The sequence below is a fragment of the Lynx canadensis genome, chromosome C2, assembly GCF_007474595.2.
Source record: "Lynx canadensis isolate LIC74 chromosome C2, mLynCan4.pri.v2, whole genome shotgun sequence".
Lineage (NCBI taxonomy): Eukaryota > Metazoa > Chordata > Mammalia > Carnivora > Felidae > Lynx > Lynx canadensis.
The window spans coordinates 32213687-32227936 of NC_044311.2; the positions used below are offsets into that span (position 1 = coordinate 32213687).

The following is a 14250-nucleotide window of genomic DNA, read 5'->3' on the forward strand; positions in this document are numbered from 1 at the left end:
GGAAAGAAAGGTATTGGATCACAAATGTAGACTCAGGGAACTCAGTGACTCCTTAAAGCATTATAATGTTTGTATCACAGGAGTCCCAGAAAATGAAGAGAAAAAAAAAGGACCAGAAGGTTTATTTAAGCAAACTATAGCTGAAAATCTCACTAATCTGGGGAAGGAAACAGACATCAAAAAACAAGAAGCATAGAGACCTCCCATTAAATTCAACAAAAGCTGCCATCACTAAGACATATCACAGTGAAGTTCAAAAATACACAGTCAAGGAAAGAATCCTGAATGAGGAAAGGGAAAAAAAAAGTTGTTAACATACAAGGGAAGACAGATCAGGTTCGCAGCAGATCTGTCCACAGAAAACTGACAGGCCAGAAGGGAGTAGTATGATATAGTCAACATGCTAAATGGGAAAAGTACGCAGCCAAGAATACTTTATCCAGCAAGGCAATCAGAGTAAAAGGAGAGTTTCCCAGACAAAAAATGAAGGAATTCATGACCAGTAAACAGACCTTCAAGAAATATTAAAGGGAACTCCCTTGAGTTGGGGGAAAAAAAAGACCAAAAAAGCAACAAAGACTAGAAAGGAACAGAGAACATCATCAGAAACACCAACCTTATAGGTAGCATAATGGCACTAAATTCATACCTTTCAATGATTACTCTGAATGTAAATGGACAAAATACTCCAATCAAAACACAGAGTATTAAAATGGATAAAAAAAAGAAGACCCTTCTATATGCTGCCTATAAGAGACTCATTTTAGACCTAAAGACATCTGCAGATTGAAAGTGATGAGATGAAAAACCATATATAATGCTAATGAATGCCAAAAGAAAGCCTGAGCAGCCATACCTATATGAGACAAACAAGATTTTAAACCAAAGAATATAGCAGATGAAGAAGAGTATTATACCATAATTAAGGAGTCTATCCAACAAGGAGATTTAACAATTATAAATATTTATGACCTCAACATGGAAGCACTCAAATACATAAATCAATTATTAACAAATACAAAGTAACTCAATGGTAATAATACAATAATATTAGGGGACTTTAACACACCACCTACAACAATGGACAGATCATCAAAACATAAATCAACAAGGAAACAACAGCTCTGAATGACACTGATGGACTTAACAGATATATTCAGAACATTTCATCCTACAGCAGCAAATGCACATTCTTTTCGAGTGCACATGGAACATTCTACAGAGCAGATCACATACTGGGTCACAAATCAGCCCTCAACAAGTAAAAAGACTGAGATCAAACCATGCATATCTTCAGAACATAAAGCTTTGAAACTTGAAGTCAATCACAAAAAACATTTGGGAAGACCACAAATACATGTAGATTAAAGACCATCCTACTAAAGAATAAATGAGTTAACCATGAAATTGAAGAAGAAATTAAAAAATACATGGAAGCAAATGAAAATGAAAACACAAAAGTGCAAAACCTTTGGGCTGCAGCAAAGTCAGTCTTAAAGGGAAGTATATTGTAATATAGGCCTATCTGAAGAAGCAAGAAAAGTCTCAAATACACAACCTAACCTTATACCTTAAAGGATCTAGAAAAGGAAAAGCAAGGGGTACCTGGGTGGCTCAGTTGGTTAAGCATCTGACTTTGGCTCAGGTCATAATCTCACAGTTTTGTGAGTATGAGCCCTGCCTTGGGCTCTGCACTGGCAGTGTGGAGCCTGGTTAGGATTGATTCTCTTTCTCTCTCTGTGTCTGCCCCTCCTCCTCTTGCACGTGTACATGCACGCTCTCTCGCTCTCTGTCTCTCAGACTAAATAACCTTAAAAAAAAGGGAACAGCAAATGAAGCCTAAAGCCAGCAGAAGAAGGGAAGTGATAAAATCAGAGCATAAATAAATATAGAAATGAAAAAATCATATCAATGAAAATAAGAACTGTTTCCTTGAAGTGATAAACCAGTAGACTAGACTTACCATAAAGAAAAAAAAAGAACCCATATAAATGAAATCACAAATGAAAGGGGAAAGATCATAACCAATATCATAGAAATACAAACATTTATAAGAGAACGTTATTAATAATTATATGCAAAAAAAACTAGGCAATCTGGAAGATATGAGCAAATTCCTAGAAACATACAAATTACCAAAACTGAAACAGGAAGAAATAGAAAATTTGAACAGACCCATAACCAGCAAAAAAATTGAGTCTGTAATCAAAAAACTCTCAACAAATAAGAGTCCAGGGCCAGATGACTTCCTAGGGGAATTCTACCAGTGTTTTAAAGAGTTAATACCTATTCTTCTCAAAATGTTCCAAAAAATAGAAAAATAAGGAAAAACTGCAAACTCATTCTACAAGGCTAGCATTACCTTGATTTCAAAACCAGACAAAGATCCCACTAAAACAGAGAATTACAGGCCAGTATCCTTGATGAACATGGATGCAGAAATTGTGAACAAAATTCTCACAAATGAAATCTACAGTACGTTAAAAGAATTATTCACTATGATCAAGTGGGATTTATTCTTGAGCTGCAGGGGTGGTACACTATTCACAAATCAATCATCATGATACACCACATTACAAAAAGGATAAGAACCATATGATCCTCTCAATAGATGCAGAAAAAACATTTGACAAAGTATAGCATCCATTCCTGATAAAAACCTTCAATCAAGCGGGGATAGAGAGAACATACTTTAACATCATAAAGACCATATATAAAAGACCCACAGCTAATATCATCCTCAATTAAAAACTGAGAGCTTTTCTTCTATGGTCAGGAACAAGTCGGGGATGTCCATTCTCACCATTGCTATTTAACACAGTACTGGAAGTATGAGCCACAGCAATCAGACAATAGAAAGAAATAAAAAGCATACAAATTGGCAAGGAAGAAGTCAAACTTTCACTATTTCACAGATGAGATGGTACTCTATGTAGAAAGCCCAAAAGATTCAACCAAGAAATTGCTGGAAGCGATACATGAATTCAGTAAAGTTGCAGGATATAAAATCAACATACATAAATAATTTGCATTTCTAAAGACCAATAATGAAGAAGCAGAAAGAGAAATCAAGGAATCTATCCCATCTGCAACTACACCAAAACCTGTAGGATACCCAGGAGTAAACCTAACCAAAGAGGTAAGAAGTAAAGGTCAAAAATCTATACTGTGAAAACTATAAGCACTTATGAAAGAAACTGAAGAAGACACAACTAAATGGAATAACATTCCATGCTCATGGATTGGAAGAACAAACATTGTTAAAATGTCTATATTAATCAAAGCAACCTTCACATTTAATGCAATCCCCATCAAAATACCATGAGCATTTTTCACAGAGCTAAAACAAACAATCCTAAAATTTGTGTGGAACCACAAAAGACCCTGATTAGCCAATGCAATCCTGAAAAAGAAAAGCAAAGCTGGAAGCATCATGATTCTAGACTCCAAGTGTATTACAAAGCTGTAGTCATCAAGACAATAAAGTACTGTCACAAAAACAGACACATATAGATCAATGGAACAGAATACAGAACCCAGAAGTGGACCCATAACTACATAGTCAACTAATTTTCGACAAAGCAAGAAAGAATATCCAATGGAAAAAAAAAGACAGTCTCTCCAACAAATGATGTTGGGAAAACTGGACAGCAACATGCAGAAGAATGAACCAGGACCGCTTTCGTACACCAAACACAAAAATAACTTCAAGATGGATAGAAGACCTAAATGTGAGATAGGAAACCATCAAAATCCCAGAGGAGACCACAGGCAGCAACCTCTCTGACTTCATTGGAGCAACTTCTTAATAGACACATCTCTGGAAGGGAAACATAAGCAAACATGAACTATTGGGACTTCATCAAGATAAAAAGCTTCTGCACAGCAAAGGAAATAATAAAACTAAAAGGTGGCCTATTGAATGGGAAAAGATATCTACAAATGACGTATCTGATAAAGGGTTAGTATCCAAAATCTATGAAGAACTTATCAAACTCAACGCCCCAAAAATAAATAATCCAGTGAAGAAATGGGCAGAAGACATGAATAAACATTTCTCCAAAGAAGACATCCAGCCAGACAGCTAACAAACACATAAAAAGATGCTCAGTATCACTCACCAACAGGGAAATACAAATCAAAACCACAATGAGATACCACCTCACACCTGTCAGAATGGATAAAATTAACAACACAGGAAACAACAGATGTTGGTGAGGATGTGGAGAAAGGGGAACCCCCTTCTATTGTTGGTGGGAATGCAAACTGGTGCAGCCTCTAAGGAGAACCATATGGAGGTTCCTCAAAAAATTAAAAAAAAGAACTACCCTATGATCCAGCCATTGCACTAACCAGGTATTTATCTAAAGGATACAAAAATACAGATCTGAAAGGATACATGCACCCCGATGTTTACAGCAGCAATATCAACAACAGTCAAACTATGGAAACAGCCCAAGTGTCCATTGACTGATGAATGTGTACACGTACACGCACACACACATCCATCCATATCCAATGGAATAGTAGCCATTAAAAAGAATGAAATCTTGCCATTTGCAATGATGTGGATGGAGCTATACTGTATAAGAGAAATAGTGCCAAGAGAAATAAATCAGTCAAAGAAAGGCAAATAACACATGATTTCACTCATATGTGGAATTTAGGGAACCAAACAGACAAACATATGGGAAGGGAAAGAAAAAAAAAAGAGAGGGAAGCAAATCATAAAAGACTCTTAACAACAGAGAACAAACTGAGGGTTGAAGGAAAGATGTTGGTGGTAGATGGGCTAAAACCCAGTGATGGGTATTAAGGAGGTATGATGAGCACTGGGAGTCATATGTAAGTGATGAAATCACTAAATTCTATTCTTGAAACCAATACTACACCATAAAATTTTGGAAAAAAAGAATTTCATTATTAAAACATTTGTCTTCTGAGAAAAAAAATAATTAAAAATAAACTTAAAAAACCCCTCCCCCTCCTCAATATATATGTGTGTGTGGGTATGTATGTATGTATGTATGTATCAGTAAGTACATCTTCTCTTGGTTCTGTGTCTCTAGAGAGCCTTAACTGAGAATGTTTCTAAGAGATAAGAGCAACTACGGCATATTAGTATAATGATAAGAATTATCTAATAAAAGGGGGGAACTGAAGCCAGTAGAGAGAAAAGAGCAAAGTTCTTGAGGGAGAGAACAGGGCTCAGATCTACTGAACAAAGGCAAGGACTGACCTTAGAAGTAACTGTAGTAAGAGAAAAAGTAGAGAATATGGGTATAGCTGCACCTAGATTAGTAGGTTTAATCCTTGAAGAATTCTCTGTTGACTCTATTAAGCAATTAAACTAATCAGCTAAGTGTGAAAAAAAGATAATAGGAGATATTACAGGTCTGAGGAGAAGGTATGAAATAATCCTGTAAGAAAGTAGGAATAATATGGAGTAGAATGCTGTAATGGGATTTCTAGGCAACATTAAAGGTCCACTTGTGAGAAAAATCTAAAGCCTAGCCATTACAAGTGTATGTTTTTCTTCAGCCACTTTCAAGCGCTCTGGTACAGGTACGGAGCAGGTGGTAATATAGGGTTTTCAAAGGAGGCATGATGGAAACAGAGGCAAGGATGTTGAGGATATGAAGACAGACAGGATTATAATAAATCTAGTTGAAAATGATCTATGCTAGGAAAACTGAGGAAATGAGGAAATGGTGTGAAGAACACTAAAAATATGGCATCAAAGGATCTGAAGTCCCAATGAAAGAAAAACAATACTGGAATTGGGAACACAGAGGAAAAACACTGAAACAAAAAGAAGTGGTTATTGGCAAATGGGATGGTTGAAATTAAGACTGTAGACATCGACTCTTTCAATCAATATCCAACAATTTATATTTATGTGTTCCTAAACATAAAAACAAAATCTAAAAACTGCATTTATATTTAATGATCTATTTCTGAAATACACTTTTTAAAAATTTTTTTTTAATGTTTAATATTTTTGAGACAGAGCATGAACAGGGGAGGGTCAGAGAGAGGGAGACACAGAATCTGAAACAGGCTCCAGGCTCTGAGCTGTCAGGACAGAGCCTGACGCAGGGCTCGAACTCACGGACCGCAAGATTATGACCTGAGCCAAAGTCGGCCGCTTAACCAACTGAGCCACCCAGACGCCCCTGAAATACACTTTTGAAAACTAATACTGTATACCAAAGAAATATGTTTGATAATGGGACAAACTATATTTTTAAAAGAGGGATGATTATATTCCTTTAGTTTTAAAAAGCTTATTTTAACAAACAAAAAAGCTTACAAAAAGCTTCCACTCTACAAATAAGTTTGTTTTTAATTTTTCATTTAATTTTATTTTTAAGCAAACTCTATGCCAAACATAGGCCTCGAACTCATGACCCTGAGATTAAGAGTTGCATGCTCTACTGACTAAACCAGCCAGGCACCCCCATAAGATAGAGATTTAACCATTCCCTTTATCTCTTAAAACCCAACCAAAATAATGAGAAAACAAATTTCACCTTCAATAAATTAAGAAAAATACTGGTAAACCCAAACCATAATATATGTATGTATGTGTACATGGAAAGCAGGAAAGTAAGCAGAGAGCATACAAATCACACCAAGTGGTCAAAAAAGGAAATACAACTAGGTATATCTAAAAGAAGATAAAAAAGAAAAAAACACACAAACAAACATTTCATTCTGCAGAACCCAGAAGCATTCAGGAATTAGAAATACCAGGTTCCATAGAAGAAGGAGGGAAGTAAGGTCTAAAGTCAAAGTTTATAAAATAAGTAATTAAATCCCTAAGGCTCTACTCCAACAACCTAGAGCAGTCAAGCAATTTTTCCCCCACACACCCATCTTGAAAGTCCAGAAAGTTTATTCTCTCAACAAAATTAGCGAGAGATTTGGAATCATCAAACAAATCAGAGGGATATAAGTGAAATCCAGATTGCCCTGGATGCTGCTTCACCCTGCCAAACTCCCAAATGGTAGACAGCAACTAAACTTAAGTAGATTGAAAGATCCTCCTGCAAAGAAGCTGAACTTTCCCAGGGAAAATAATGATCAACAGTTTAGGGTCTACAATGAAAATGCCAGGTGACCACATAACCATCCTACAGTGATGCTCACCAAAGAAGACAAAGCCACTGCCTTACCCTGTCAAATACAACACATTCACAGAGACACACACAGCCCCTCTGTTAACTGCCTTTGTAATGCCATATTCTAAGCAACAGAATACCAAGAAATAGCTATTTGAGGAAAGGTTCCAACATGAAAGAGAGTGATTGGAGCAGAGAATCAGAAGAAAAGAGTAGGGAGCAGAAAAAACTTCAGAGTAATAATAATGAACAGTATCAAAGATATAAGAGAAGATATTACATCCATGAACTAATACTTAAAAAAAAAAAAACCTGGAGAAAGAACTCTTAGGAAACTTATATGATGGTCAAAATTAAGTTCAATAAATTTGAGGAAGTATAAGAAAAATGTAAAAAAGCACTAAGAAATGGAAAATGGAAGAGAAATAATAAGACACTGAGGATTGATTAAAGAGATTAATATCTAAGCAATAGGTATTCAAAAAAGAGTACCAAGAATAATGAAAGGGAAAAAATAAATACACATCAGAGTGTATCACCATGCTATCTCAGAACACGAGGAATAAAGAGAAAAATCTAAAAGCTTCCAAAGAAACAGGATCAGAATCAGAAGCTGAAACAGCACTGGACTTCTGACTTGTTAAGAAATGATAATCAGCAACAATGGAAGCTAGAGGAAAAATTCTGAAGATAATTTTCAATGATGAATTCTATATTGGGTCAGAGAATTAAACATGAGTATATGATATACTTTTCAGGCATGTAAAATCTCAAATATATACTTCCCCAATACCTCTTTTCAAAGCTATCAAAAAATAAGCTAACCAAAAAGAAGAGAATAAATTAAGAAAGAAAGCAAAAGATGATAGGGAAAGATGGAAAAGTGGTCTCAGTATGCTGGGTAGCCAGTCTTGACCGCTGGTTAACAGGTCACTCTCTTTTCCAAAAATAGGTCACCATCTTTTCCAAAAAAAAAGATGAAGGACTCAAATAATAGCAGAAAAGTTAAGAAACTTAAAGGACACCAAGATTTTAGAAAATGAGCCTGCCTTATCATACATGATTATAAAAATTAAAAGCACAGAAAATACATGCTATAAAATTGATACTATTATTTGCTTAAAAATGAAACAAAAAACCCTCAAAACTATGCTTATGAGGAAAAAAACTAAAGGAAATACAAACATTCTGGGCACAATGATAAGTAGAACTATGGGTAATTTTTATTTTTGTACTTTTTTCCTTTTCTGAATATATCACTATAGTAATTTTATATGCACAGAAAACATTTAAATGTACAATATGGAAATGTTAATTAAATATATACAAAAAATTTTCTCAATTTCTCTGCCCTCTTTAGAACTAAGCCAAGTAAGCTCTGTCATTCTGTTGTAGTTATAGTATCAATTTTACTGGGTGACTTTTATATGTTAAACATTTAACACGAATTCATTTAAGCCTTTCATTCCTACAAGATGGGACTATTAGTATTAACAGTATACAGATGAGGAAAGTGAGGCACAGAAGTGATTTGTCTAAGGTCACCAAGCTAATAGATAATGATAAGCAATGTTTGTAAAGTGACTTTAAAACCATGATTTCTTTATAAAAGCTGGCCCCCAAAAGAAAGCTAATTTTCATATCTGATGAAAAAGATAAACCTAAGAAAATGATAGTTAACTAGAAAACTTAACACATTACTATAGATACCTATATTTACATATTTGAAGTAAATATTTATATCACTGCATTTTTAAAGTTTACTGTATTTTACAGATACAGCTAGAGATATAGTGGCATTCACAAATTTGGTCAATTATTGAGAACACTTAAGGTCTATTCACAAACTCTGGAAAACTGGGAACTGTTATCTTTAGGGGAGAGGTTAATAAAAACAAACAAAGGTTATGAAGTAAAAAAACAAAACAAAAAATACAACGGTAAAAGTACAAAGCAATGAGAAAGTAGGACTTTAGAAGAATAAAAAAATGAACATAAGAAAAAATGAAGAGATTATTTATACTCTATAGTCTGCTTTTTGATGATGTCAGACCTAAAATTTTCAAGCCCTAACCATAGAAACAAAAAATATTCTGTCTAGTTAAGAATTCCAAAACACTTAACTGAATGTAATAAAGAGAATTTGTGACAAAATTAAAATAAAAGATAAAATAAAATAAAAGACGAGACAAAAAATAAAAATGCATGCTATTAGTTTTGTTTTTATTTTTTTTTAATTATTTTTTTCTTAACAGGAGTTTTTGAAAGATCTAATTTGTTTCTGATTTCCTCATTGGCAATGTCTTTTATTACTAAGAGTAGGTGTTCAATATATTCTGAATAAAAACATGAATGAAGTGAAACACTGCCAACACTATTAGCTCTTCTTGTCATTACAGAATAATAGGAACAGCTTATTAAATGTCAGGCACTGGTCTGTGCTCTCCTAATTTCTTTCTTTTAATCTTTTTTATTTATTTTGAGAGAGAGCAAGTGTGCCTGAGCAGGAGAGGGGCAGAGAGAATCCCAAACGGCTCGATGCTCAGCATAGAGCATGACAGGGGCTCAATTCCACAAACCGTGAGATCATGACCTGAGCTGAAAAGAGTCAGATGCTTAACCAACTAAGTCACCTAGGCCCCCGACTCTCCTAATTTCTCTTAATGAGATCACTATTATGATATTCCTCACTTTGCACGTGAAGAAAGTGAGGCCAGGAAAGTTAAAGATTTGTCCAAGTTACCAAACCAGTAAAAGGCAGTGAGGGATGTGGATCCAGACAGTCTGGTGTGAACCACTATATTATATGGTTTCAGCAACTGAAAGTGAAAGAAAAGATGCCAATTTACTGATGCAAAGTGATTTTCAGTCTATGACTGGAGAGCAAAGCAATTTCATATATTGTATATTTCTTCAGAGTAGAAGTCCAGAGACTGTGACTTCGTAAGAAATGATAATCAGCAATGAATCATACGTCAATATAAAATTAACTATATGTAAACATAATAATGTTAAACAATAAGGTATAAAGAAATGTTTATTCCCCCAAGGGTCTGAGAGTGACCGATTAACTTCACCAGTGGTCAAGTCTGGCTACCCAGCATACTGAGACCACTTGACTCTCATATGATGATCTTAACCACATTTTCTAATTTTCCCAGAATTCATCTCAGAAAAAAGTAGAATAAATCACCATGCTATTATTAATATAATTTTGTGTTCTTAATCCTCTTTGTCCAAATTAGCATTTTCACCTTAGTAGTGAGTGGTAGCCAATATTAATCTATTTGTAATATAATAGAAAATCATATAGGTGAGAAAACAGAAAAAAAAATAACATTACATCAACATTACTTATCCTACAAATTACCACCTAACAAAAATTAGAGATAAACACTTTATGAAGTATTGGCATACATTTTTAAAGCAAATGTCTAAAAATAATGTAACTATAGATCTGAAAAAGATTCTTTGAGAGTAGAATTATCTTCATAACACCAAACAACAAAGCTATTTTTTTTTGACCTTCGAGGAAAAAAGACAGATTATTACCTCATGAAAAGTTCATCAAATTGAGGAATAAATAAATGTGCCCAGTCTCAGATTCTAAATCCACCAAAATAAGGACAAAATGTTATTTAAATTACATCCACAAACTATGTTCCAATATGTGCAACTGAGGAAGCTATTTAGAACAGAAATAAGGGCACTTAATTCTAAAGACTAATAGTTAATGAAAACTGTACTGCAACCTGAAGTACTACCTCAAACAAATTGGAGAGCATGTTTTAAAATTCCAATTAAGAGAACAGAAAAAATAATAAGGAAAATAGAAAATGTAATAGCTAACAGTGTGTTCAAATTTAACAGCAAAAAGAATTTCAATAAAGAGGAAACATAGTTTACCTCCAATGGAAAAACGAGACTACTGTAACTGTAGAATAAACAGACCTAAAGAACTACAGAATGATGAAAATTTTCAATAAAAATATGGTAAAAAGTATACAATTAAATGCAATGCATAAACACTGACAATACGGGACACATTATTTAACTGAATAAGAAAATGAGTTATCTGGAAAATCAATTAAAAGTGCTACTGATAAGATCACTCTGATGACTTATCAAGCTCTGCAACTCATCACATCTGTACCCTACAGAACAACTAACCTGATTGTCTCTCTTCTCAGCTAAGATATAAGCAATGTCAAGGAGCATTTTATTCCAAAGCCGATAATCATATCTGGCCATAACTGCCTTGTAACTGTCCATGCACATAGTCTTTGAAGCAGAGGATTAAATGTTCCTGCCCATTTTATCTAGTCCCCAAGACTCGTCCTGCAAAGTGAATAAAAATGATTATCTTTTAATCTGCCCCTTGCATACACACCATAAAAAAAAAAAAGAGAGAGAGAGAGAGAGAGAGAGAGAGAGGAGGGCAAAGATGAGAAAAAAAAATTCTTGAAAATATGGATAATTATTATCTAGTCTGGAATTAAGTCCTCAGTAAGATCTCTGTGCTTTGTTGAAGGGTGGGTGATTGATATGTCCCACATTTTATGAAACTGGGCCTTGGGAGATACAATCATTAATTAGTCATATAGTAATATTTTGAAGTAAATTTGAAAATGACTTGAAAATTAAGTTTCTACTTTTGAAAAATCAGTAGAAATATAATGTTGATCTCCTTCCATTTTTCTTATCATATTTTTAAAAATAATTTCAAATTGAAATAGGCTAGATCATGATATACAAAGAGCTTAGGTAAAAACAAAATGGCATTTATCAAGCAGTTTCAAAAGCTATCATGATCACGGGTAAACTGTGGGAAAAGAAAGACAGAAAGGCACTGGAAGGAGGAGGAAGCTACTCAACTCAAAAGGAAGAGAAGAGCCATAATTAAAATATATTTAAGAATATTTAAAATTAACACATATATAGGTCATGAAAAGGATAAAAATAGGGAAAACAATAATAAAAGTCACTAAAAACAGGCCAATGGAAAGGAGGTGGAATGGACCATTATAAAGTCAGTAAAAGAATGTAATACTTTGTTTACACTGTAGTGGAGAACAAATGCAAATGAAAATTAAGTGCATTTTTCAGGAAACTGAGACATTTTAAAAGTCAAAATATTCTATATTATTCTCTTATGTTCTTAAATACAGTATGTGGCATATATTTAATCTTTTATACAGAATACACACAGGTTTCTGGATTAAAGAGAAGTACCTTGCCCCTACAGAAAAGCTCCAGGTTATTCTCTCTCTCAATATCTGTAAGCAAAATCTTTTGTTTTCTTTTTAGTATAAATTATTACTTCATAGTTCTATCAGCAGGACAGCATTTAACATTTGCCCTCCATTGAGCATTCCTTCATTCCTCCATTGTTGGTTCTCCTTTCTCTCCTGGTCTTATGAGATGAAAATATAAACTTTTTATGAGAGCAACTTGGACTATTTAGAAGCAATTTCTATTTTATGTTTAGTTCCATTTATTTCAAACTGCTGCATTTACCATGCATCTGACAACCAGCTAAATGGGCATTACTGCATAGGAGGAAGTAAGATGAAAACTAAATAGAACATATAAAGAAAAAAAGAGCAAACTAAAATGCAGAAGATAGCAAAAATCATGAAATTAGAAAGGAAAGTGTATAACATCAGATAATTTAAAAATAATAGTGTATTTACAGTATCTTTAAAGGATCTTGGGTATAAGATCTCCTTTTCTTCCTAATAATGAGGAAGAAAATACTCTTAAAACACAGAATTTAAGGTATCTGATGTGTGTCCTGTACAGAAATTATTTTCAGCAATATAACTGTATTTTTATTTTACCTTTTTAAAAAAAATTGGGTAGATATTCCTCTTTTCCTAATAATAAGAAAAATATTACTCTCAAAAGCAAATATAGTAAAACCTTGGTTTGCAAGCATAATTCATTCCAGAAACATGCTTGTAGTCCAAAGCGCTTGTATATCAAAGCAAATTTCAAGAACCACTGGCTCGGTCGTGATCATGTGACATTCGGGGTCACATACTGATGCCGTATTGCAAGACACTATATTGCAAGACACCGTTCATTTATCAAGTTAAAATGTATTAGAAATGTTTGCTTGTCTCAGGGAACACTCACAAACAAGTTACTTGCAATCCAAGGTTTTACTAAACTGTTTCATGTTTCATGTAACTAAAAGAATAATGGATACTAATATGGATTAATCACATTAAAATAAGAAAAAAAAGAGAAATGAAAAAAGAGAAATGGACAAAAACATGGATGACCCAAGGTAATATACAGCTTTAGGCAACTGATTACGCCAGAATATGACAAAATTTTAAACCAGGTGTTTGCAATGTGTATTCCCCAAAGTATTAGCATCAGTATAACCTAAAGTTAAACTCTGGGGGTAAGTCCATGCAATCTGTTTTAATAAGCTCCACAGATGATTCTGATGCATGCAAAAGTTTGAGAACCAATGTTTCAAACATATTTGATAAATGAGAAATACAATGTAAATGCAAGATGAAATGTAATTAACAAAATTAAATTTGGCGTTTTTTATGATAATGTGTAAGATGAATATAAAGTCACTGCTACTAAAAAGGATGTAATCTGGGAGTATTTACACATAGGTGCAAGTACACACACACGTGTGTATACTCGACATCACAGATCAAAAAGAACAGTCATTTTAGGTAAGCAGTGTTAAAGTAGTTGAGGGAAAATAGAACAATTGCTAAATTAATAAAATTGCCTTGTTATGGAAAGAAACAAGGAAAAAATGAATATACTTAGCTGAGAACTCTCTAGATATTCTAAAATGAAAATAAAAGTGAAAACTAATCTGTCAATTCCTCAGATTATCTATAGCTGACCTAAATGAACTGACTGCAGAGACATTACAGTTAGATACAATCAAGTTATTACAGCAGGAGAAGAATGCTGGCTGTGCAGTGATTGCAATTAGATGGAATTGTTTCAAATATAAAAACAAATAAAAATTTATACACTTAGGTATAATAATGAGCAATAAAGCAATGTAATTAAGTAAAACAAAAAGACTGAATCTCAAACTTCAACTACTAATTTTGGGGATTATCAAAGAATATGGCCTAATGAA

At 33.7% G+C, this 14250-nt stretch overlaps 1 protein-coding gene across 1 annotated transcript in view; it reads right to left on the reverse strand.

Moving 5' to 3' along the window:
• Positions 1-14250, reverse strand: part of STAG1 (stromal antigen 1) — a 402316-nt gene that overhangs the window by 151030 nt on the left and 237036 nt on the right. The gene's annotated exons all lie outside the window — the stretch shown is intronic.